The sequence below is a fragment of the Cebus imitator genome, unplaced genomic scaffold, assembly GCF_001604975.1.
Source record: "Cebus imitator isolate Cc_AM_T3 unplaced genomic scaffold, Cebus_imitator-1.0 Scaffold237, whole genome shotgun sequence".
NCBI classification, from domain to species: Eukaryota; Metazoa; Chordata; class Mammalia; order Primates; family Cebidae; genus Cebus; species Cebus imitator.
In genome coordinates, this window is record NW_016107552.1 from 464,998 (window position 1) to 473,271 (window position 8,274).

General features: G+C 51.5%; 1 long non-coding RNA gene across 1 annotated transcript in view; it reads right to left on the reverse strand.

Moving 5' to 3' along the window:
- LOC119466872 overlaps positions 1-8,274 on the reverse strand; it is a 14,133-nt gene that overhangs the window by 716 nt on the left and 5,143 nt on the right. Inside the window, exons 2-3 of the long non-coding RNA XR_005195375.1 lie at positions 5,804-5,940; positions 496-677 (exon numbers count right to left, since the gene is read on the reverse strand). This is a non-coding gene — a long non-coding RNA (uncharacterized LOC119466872). The remainder of the gene's footprint in view (positions 1-495; positions 678-5,803; positions 5,941-8,274) is intronic.

The following is an 8,274-nucleotide window of genomic DNA, read 5'->3' on the forward strand; positions in this document are numbered from 1 at the left end:
ACCATGTTGACCAGGATGGTCTCGATCTCTTGACCTCGTGATCCACCCGCCTCGGCCTCCCAAAGTGCTGGGATTACAAGCATGATCCACCGCGCCCGGCGAAAGGATTTAACCTCAAGACATGGAGCGGCATATTCAGGGATGGCTTCCTGGATTTTGCAGGCAATGTAAATAATAGCAAGAAGATTCCCGCTGTGTGATGTGAGGTATGTCCTGCCGGGCTGGGGCAGGAAGCTGCCCAGGCTGGGCTGCTAAGGATGCACCAGGCAGGCGCCCCACTCCCCTGCCGATGCAATCAATGTAATTGCAGAGCTGCACCCCCCTCCTCCCTCTCCCACACATCCCACGCCACTCATTGGCCTCACTCACTCTCCCAGGAGTGCCAGGCACTGTGCAAAGCATTCTCAGGGTGGCAAGGGTTTAGAGGTCAGAGATGAGGATGAAGACACCAGTTACCACCCAATTCAGTCATGGAGTGAGATTTCTTTCACTTACGTACAAATCATGGCTCCCTGAGACGGAACGGTGAACTTCCTGGGGGTGAAGTCTGCATTTGGAGCAGCCAGCCTGTGGCAACTTGGAAGTCATCTGTGGCATATCATTTTTATAGATGAGATCATTAAAGGAGGAAGTGAAGTGTCAAGTGGGTCAGGCTTGGAAACAACTTAGATGTTCAGCTGTGGGGAAATGGATAGATCCAATAGGGGAAACTGGATGGGCACTGTGGCTCACGTCCATAATCCCGGCACTTTGAGAGGCCAAGGCAGGAGGATCACTTGAGCCCAAGAGTTTGAGAACAGCCTCAGCAGAGTGAGACCCCCGTCTCTATAAAAACTAAAAAGCAAAATTTGCCGGGCGTAATTGTGGATCTATAGTCCTGTCTACTTGGGAGGCTGAAGTGGGAGGATCACTTGAGCCCAGGAGTTTGAGGTTATAGTGAGCTGTGATCACGCCACTACACTCCAGCCTGGGCAACAAAGCAAAAACCTGTCTCTTAAATTTTTTTGTAAAGGGATATTTGTAAACGGATTATTATACAGCAATGAAAAGGAGTTATCACCATACTTACCAGCATGGATGAATCTTGAAAATTAATATTGAAGAAAAGAAAGTTGCAAAGGAGCCACAATTGTAACATCATTTATATCCATTTAAAAAACCATTTACTCACGGCAGTGCTCTTTGTTGTTCTTGCACACGTGTGTGTGCATAAGAGTGGCAGAGAGCCTGGAAGAATGCAACTGTGTTAAATATGGCCCATGTGTGTGGCTGTGGGGAGGGGAGCTGCCTGGCTTTGAGGGGCTGTCTAGACCAGTGATGATACTGAGTCTCTCACAGACTGTCCTTGAGGGAATCACTTCATTCCTGTGTGCCTGCCAGTCAAAATAAGTGAGTACGTTTCCCAGGGTCTCCCAGCCTGCAGTGACCACAGCCTGGGTCAGGGGCCTATGACTCCCGATCTGCCTCCCCCATGGGTCTTCAAAAAATACCCGTTCAATTCTTGGGACTTCTGCATTCATAACATCAATATACTAGGAGAGCTTTCTTAGCCAACAGAAAATTCTCTTCTGAATCCTGAATGTAAAAGTCTACCCCAGAGTGCATCATCCCATCTGCCTGGAGATCCTGGGTGTTCTTTGGTTTATGTGGAACATCACCGTGTCTGCTTGTTTTTGCTGTTATGTCTTCTTGTTCTTGCTAAGGGAGTCTGATTCAGCCTCGGCACACCCCGTCCTTCCTCAGAGGCCTCCTTTGTTCTTCCGGGATCAAACTTCTTTGGTTCTTTTTTTATTTTCCTTTTCTCCATCCAACCCCACTTAGCTCCAACATCTTCTCTGTGCCGTGACCTGTGCTGGCAGGATTCAGATGGCAGTGCAAGATAGTCCCTCCCCTAAAGGGACTTAAAATTCAGTACTCCCCCTCCCCCAGGCCTTGCAACAGGGTAAGGCAGGGTCAGCAATGAAGGAACAGGGAAGGAACAGTGAAGGAAACTCCAAAGGGAGGTCTATTCAGAGAAGAAACTTTCTTTTCTTTTTTCTTTCTTTCCCTCCCTCCCTCCTTCCTTCCCTCCCCGCCCCTTTCTCTCTCTTTCTTTTTCTTTTTGAGGCAGGGTCTCACTCCATCATTCAGAATGAGTGCAGTGGTGCAGTCACAGCTCACCGCAGCCTCAACCTCATGGGCTCAAGCAATCCTCCTAGTTCAGCCTCCCAAGTGCCTGGGACCACAAGCACACGCAACCACGTCCAGCTAATGTTTTTAAGTTAAAAAAATAATAATTTAAAATTTAAAATTAATTTTTTATTTTTTAAAGATACAGAGGCGTCACTATGTTGCCCAGGCTGGTCTCAAACCCCTGGACTCAAGCGATCTCTCGCCTTGGCCTCCCAAAATGCTGGGATCATAGGCATGAGCCACCAGGCTGGCCCAGAAGTTTTCATAAAGACTGTCAACAACCATGGGGAGGGAACTGGAAACGGAGCTGATGAGCCATGGTGGAAGGGCCTGGAAAGCCACATTCCATTTCAGAGAGAGGGGAGCGCTGCTGTCTGCAGCCCTCAAGGATCCAGTCATGCGGGTTTGGGGGAAGGAGGGCCCCGGCTGGAGTCCACACAGGTTGAGACAATTAGGGGGATAATTTGGGCTGAGTCATCTTGGTGGAGAGGGGGGCACGGGGGGAGGGTGTTGGGTGGGTGTGGGCCCCATCCGCATAATTACTGCAGACTTCTGGTTCTCTTTGACACAGCACTGAAATAAATTTACCCAAGGCTTGAAAAGTGTTGATTCTCCTCCTGTAGCGTAGCATTGACAGCAAAATCTCCCTGAACCTCACACCAGGGTGACCGAGGGAGGGTCCTGTCTTAGGGGTGGGAAGCAGGGATCGTAGGGGAAAACAGGGCAGTTCTGTTCCTACCCCAAGCCTCAATACAGCCTTAATCTGGAAAATGGGAACAAGGCCATATTCCATCAATTCTGAGAAGTGCTTTTCTTCCCTCATTATAATATCTCTAAGATGGTGATGTGATTTACAACTGACGGTGTCTTGGATTTGGTGAACTCTGATGATAAGAAGAGAAAAATAGCAGAATCGCTACCATTTATGGAGTGCTTACTCTGCGTCAGGCCCTGTGTCTGGAAACTTTACAATGTAATCCTCTCATCAACCCTAGGAGACGGGATTTCATTTTATGGATGGAAAAGCCAAGCTTCCAAGGGTGATTCACATGCCCATACTGGGCACAGACAGTATGTAGGGAATGCAAAATACGCGGAAGCGTTTGTTTTCGATTTTTTGAGACAGGGTCTCACTCCATCACCCGGGCTGGAGGGTAGTGGTATGATCATGGCACACCATAGCCTCAGCCTCCTGGGGTCAAGTGAGCCTCCCACCTCAGCCTCCCAAGTAGCTGGGACCACAGGCACGCACCACCATGCTCGGCTAGTTTTGTTTATTGTTTGTAGAGATGGGGTCTCACTGTGTTGCCAAGGCTGGTCTCAAACTCCTGGGCTCAAGTGATCCTCCCACCTCAGCCTCCCAAAGAGTTGACATTCCAGGCATGAGCCACCACACATGGCCTCGTGAGGTGGTGTTGACACTTACACATGTACGTGTAGTTTGAAAAGATTCCATATTTAAGCATTCAGTGTGGTGCCTCACGCATAGTGGGCGTGTGATGGTCGTACCCTTCCAGGCTGCCTCTTTTCAGGCCGTAGCACTGCCAGGCACAGGGATGGAGGCTCTAGAAATGTTTGCTGCCCGACAGACTGGAAGGATGGATGAACTCTGCTAAATGATGCCCCGCTCACATGTCTCGGCTCCCTGCAGGTCATCTGAGGAGACAGCCCCTGTGCTCTTGGCCGGGTGACTGGGCAGGCTGGCTAGAAGTGCTGGAGAGTTAACACCCCTGGACCCACCCCAGGGGCAGCCCTCAGCCAGAGAGGGATGGGCGCTGGGGGGTACATACCCCAGCTCCCTCGTCCCTCCGTGGGGGCAGCCGCAGCGTCTCCCAAAGGTCCCCAGCAGGACTGTGCCGATTCCTATAGCGGTCAGCCACTCCCTAATGCATCCTTCATTGGTTTCCTCCTCTGTCACTTCCCCACGTCCGATCCTGCTCCTGGAATCACCTGACAAAGGGCTCGCCCTGAGATCCTTGCCCGAGGGCCCTCTTTCGGGGGAACCCAGACTGAGGCAGTAGTGAAGTGGGCTTCACCTGACAGTGCCAGCCAACGTAGTGGCAGGTGTGAAAGGATCGGCTGATGATAAAGGGGACCCACAGGATGAAGAGGGGGCCAGGTCCTCAGATGGCTCACAGGAAGATGCCCCCAGTCACCGGGAGAGTTCTCAGTTCTGTGGCTGGAGGTTGGTAAGCCGAGGCTGCAGGTCAGTGGCTAGACGAGGAACCCCGGGGGAATTCATCACTCATGTCTGCGCACGGAGTGGGGCTGGCTTCTCCCCAGGCTGCTCAGACTGTGGTCCTGGGGAAACAGCCCTGGACTCGCTTGCAGTCAGGCCCCCCTGGGTTCAGATTCCAGCCCCGCGGCTTCCAGGCTCTGTGGTCGCACCTCCTTCTGAGCCTTGCTTTTCTCCTCAGTGCAAGTCACTGCCTCAGGCTTCGGAAAGGACTCGTAGCAGTAAGATGTGTAAAGCGCTTCACACAGAGCCAGGCACCTCGCGAACGTTTACCACAGAGGCTGGGTGCACGGGATCAGGGTCACTTTCTGGGTCTGGGAAATTTCATTGTCTTTCTTTCAGCTGTAAAATGAGGAGTGGGGGCAAACATCCTCACTTTACTGCTACAGGAAAGCACAGGAAGGATTAGAGATTATGTACGAGAAGCTCAGAGGCAGCATGCAGTGGCCACGTGGCAAATGTTGGAACCACTGGTAGGAGGTGCTAATCAAAATGAATTTTATCCCCGACACTCGCTCTCCTCCTGCCACACTGGCCTATTTTGTTCCCACCACAGGGCCTTTGCACATGCTATTTCTGCTGCCTGGAAGCCCTCCAGGCCCTGACGTTCTTGTGGCATCTCAGACCTTCCTCGCCATTGTTCCAACTGTATAGCTTCATGTGATGGTTGGAGGCTGCCACTCCCTGTAGCGTGAGCCCCAAGAGGCCAGGGGCCATGGCTTTCTGGTCCGTGAAAGCTTCCCTACCTCTCTGCATGCAGATTCTAGCATGCAATCAGTGCCCAACGAATGTTTGTTGAGTGAATGTCTGAATAGGGGGCTTGTGTCTCTGGGAAACTCCGGAATATATGATTCAAATGCAAAGAATTCAGGACTGGGGTGGGTGAGGGAAGAGAATTGCATTTGCTTCAGCCGTTTATTCCAGGCTGGAGGAAAGGGGCGTGTTTGCGGTGCCTGATGAGACTGCGTTCAGAGCCCAGCTGTGGCTGTTTTGCAAGTTCAGTGATGCTGCCCACCTATGGAGCCTCGGGCTCCTCATCTGTAAAACAGGGAGAATAACACGCACCTGAGCGAGTTGTCGGGAGGAGGAGAGAAGCATTAGGTTGGTGCAAAAGTAATCGCGGTTTTTGCCACTGACAGTAATGAATGGCTCAGCAAAGCCAGCTCTATCTGCAGATAGCTTATGTCTTCTACTTTTCTTCAAAGAAGGGACTCTTTACCTGGTCTGTGATGTTCTAGAATTTTCCACAGAGCCCAGAGCCTGAAGCCCAGGGATGTACTGTGGTTATGAGGCCGTCATCTACTAGAAAGTTGTAATTGCTGGGTCAGATTTAATAGCACACTGGAGAGCAGGTGGCCAGGCTGGGCGGCTCCACACACCCCTCCGCTGGCGCACCTGGCAGGGCCGCCCCAGTGGGCGCAAGGGGCCTCTGTTCCTGAGATTCACGCAAAGGTCAGGCTGTGGCAGCAGGAATGTTTCCAGGCAATGCTCGTTGGTCGGGGCGGCACCTCTGGCCATGGCTCCTTCTTGGTCTATGATGGGGAGAATTGACACCAAGTCTTAGGGGGGACAATGAGGGCACAGGAACGGTCACCGAGAAGAAGACGAGGGGCTTGGGGCAAGGATTCTGCCTTCAGCTCTCGGAAGGGCTGCAGAGCTTGCGGGCCCAGCTGGGGGGTGACACACAGGATCATAAAGGGGCTCAGAGTCAGCCGCCCGGTTTGTCCCAGCAGCCACTATGTGCAAATGGCTAGTTTCCTGGGCGTCGATTTCCTCATCTCTAAAATGGGAATAATGGCACTTAAAGGATGGGGAGATGCCATTGTAAGGAAGCTTTTTAAAACAGCTGAGGCCGGGCGCCGTGGCTCGTGCCTGTAATCCCAGCACTTTGGGAGGCCAAGGTGGGCGGATCACGAGGTCAGGAGATCGAGACCATCCTGGCCGACATGGTGAAACCCCATCTCTACTAAAAATACAAAAATTAACTGGGCTTGTGGTGCGCAATTGTAATCCCAGCTACTCGGGAGGCTGAGGCAGGAGAGTCCCTTGAACTGGGAGTCAGAGGTTGCAGTGAGCCGAGATCGCACCACTGCACTCCAGACGCCAGTCTGGCCACAGAGCGAGACGCTGTCAAAAAAAAAAAAAAAAAAAAAAAGGCAGCCTAAGGTGCAGCCACTCTGACCACACAGCTATTTCCTTCTCTGCTTATTTCCACCCTCTCCTGTCTGTGCACATTTGGCTTACGTGGCTCCAGGCACAATGTGCATTCTGCTTTTCCTAACCTTCTGCTAGATTGCAATTCCTCATGTGTCTACATGCTTCTCATAGTTCACGTTTCTAATGGTTGCCAGGTTGTCGATTGTGGTGGTGTCTCAGGAGTAACACGGTTTCTCTCTCATTTACACTCACACGCGCGCATGTGCACACACTCACACACACACACACACACACACACACAGAATCTTTGCCATCTGTGAGGCGTTCAGATCACTGCTAGATTTCTACCTGGTAGAGAACACTAGAATGAACACCTTCCTATTGATTACTTACTTTTGCTGCTTTTGAATTCTCTCCTGAGGGTACATTTCAAAGCTGCAGTTCCCTGGATGTTGCTCCATAATTTTGCCATTTAGGGTCAAGAGCCGCATGTCCGGCAGGGCTGTTGAACAAAGGGACAGGATGCCTCGGGTGGCAGTGAGCCTCCCATGCCCGGAGGCGTGCAAGACAATTGGGGCAGCCATCCATTGATCTGACAGCTATTTGTTGGGTCTCATAATGTACCAGGCAGGGTTAGGGGCTGGGGAAGCTCAGGACTGGCGGCTCCCCGGCGCCTGCTGTGAGGACTGCACTCCGGGCAGACACGGCTCTGCACAATTCATCTGTCCAGATGAATTGTGCCTGGGCAGACTCACCATGGTCTCCCATGCTTCAGGGAACCTCAGCTCCATCAGCCCGTGGCTCTGTCTGCCCTGATGACCTTGCAATTCAGAGAGGCCAGTGTGTGAGATGTGATTATTCCCTTTAATCCTGACTTTAGACCAGAGATTACTTGAGGGTTCTCCCCTTTTAACATTTACCTGTAGAATTTATTCCTCCTGCCTAATTGCTGTGGACTCTTTGACCGACATTTCCTCGTTCCCCCAGGCCCCGCCCCCAGCCCCTGGTAACCATCTCCTACTTTCTGCTTCTGTGTTTGACTTTTTTAGATTCCACATAGAAGTGAGATCGCCCGCCGCACTTAGCTTTCTGTGTCTGGTTTATCACTTAGCATAATGTCCTCCAGGCTCATCCATGTTGTCGCAAAGGATAGGGTCTCTGTCTTTTGCAATGCTGAATACTATTCCCTTGTGTGTGTATACACAAGCATATAATTTTTGTCAATTAAAAATAAAGGCCTGGCGTGGTGGCCCACACCTGCTATCCCATCACTTCGGGAGGCTGAAGTTGGAGGATGACTTAAGCCCAGGAGTTCAAGACCAGGCTGGGCAACATAGCAAAAAATAAAAACTTAGCTGGGCATGGTGGCACCCACCTGTGGTCCCAGCTACTCTGGAGGCTGAGGTGGGAAGATCACTTGAGCTGGGGAGCATGAGGCTGCCATGAGCCGTGATCGCACCAGTGCACTCCAGCCTGGGCGACAGAGGCAGACCCTATCTCAATCATTCAATCAATCAGTCCATCAAAATAAATTAATTCATTTAAAAATATTTATTTGTAGGCCGGGCACGGTGGCTCAAGCCTGTAATCCCAGCACTTTGGGAGGCCGAGGCGGGTGGATCACGGGGTCAAGAGATCGAGACCATCCTGGTCAACATGGTGAAACCCCGTCTCTACTAAAAATACAAAAAATTAGCTGGGCATGGTGG